The sequence below is a fragment of the Rissa tridactyla genome, chromosome 18 (genome assembly GCF_028500815.1).
Source record: "Rissa tridactyla isolate bRisTri1 chromosome 18, bRisTri1.patW.cur.20221130, whole genome shotgun sequence".
NCBI classification, from domain to species: Eukaryota; Metazoa; Chordata; class Aves; order Charadriiformes; family Laridae; genus Rissa; species Rissa tridactyla.
In genome coordinates, this window is record NC_071483.1 from 6,148,355 (window position 1) to 6,149,411 (window position 1,057).

Genomic DNA, 1,057 nt, shown 5'->3' on the forward strand with positions numbered 1-1,057 from the left:
TGGGAGGTACTGCAGCCTATTGGTTATTCATATTTTCAGAGATCATGTTTTACCTCTCCACCTAATTAAGCAAGAGACTGGACTGGACCTTGATGCAAGAAGCTGGGCTCTCACATGCTCCTGCAAGGTTTTCTGGTTGAATTTCGGGTTGTTCTTTTGCTCTCTGGTCACAGTTAAACAGTTGACAGATTTAGGATCAGAAATGAGTTATTTTCTGCTTGAATATTTTGAGGGGTTTATATTTCTGTGAGTGATTTTAAGCATGTTTAAAAGCACTGGGGACATTAAGATTTCATTCTGGTACAGCCTTCCAGACTTCATGTCTGCTGTTGAGTATCCCGGGCCCCAGAACAAGGGACAGCACAGAGAAAGGGGATATCACCCCTCTTCAGCGATGAAAAACCAGCTCAACAATATACGACCAACATCATTATCTTCATCACCATATACATAAATACACATCTAGTGAGAAGTGCATGGGGCAGCGCTGACATTTCTTATTTATACTTTGGCAAATCTTTCATCGAAGCTTCTTGGGTGTTTTTTTTTGGTTGTTGTTCCAGAGCAGAACAAAGACCCGAGGCTGTGCTCCACATCATGGACTATGCTGGAATAGTTGTTACTGAGCAAATTACACTTTCATACTGAGTTGTTTTAAAAAGCAGGCAACGATCCAAAAGGGTGAGCAGATGCTAAATTCCAGCTACCTCTCACCTGTCATCACCAGCGCTGTTCACCAACATCTACAGAGAGTGACCTGTGCAATGAGAGTCAGTCGTGAACGTGCCACACGAAGCATGCTTGGGGCAGGATCTTTATCACTGGTGACAATGCACAAGAGGAACGAACAAGCTCGATTTTTAGGTGAAATTGTCAAGTTGGCTGTTAGAAATACCATCTTTTCCTTTGCAGACAGCACACACGGAGATAACGTTGGCCTAAGCCCAAAGCACCATTTTTGCTAACTAATTTTTTTTTTAGAAAGGAAACTATTACTTCTTTATGACATACTTCAGGCAGCAAAGACAGCACCGTTCAGAAATCAGACAGCAAAGCA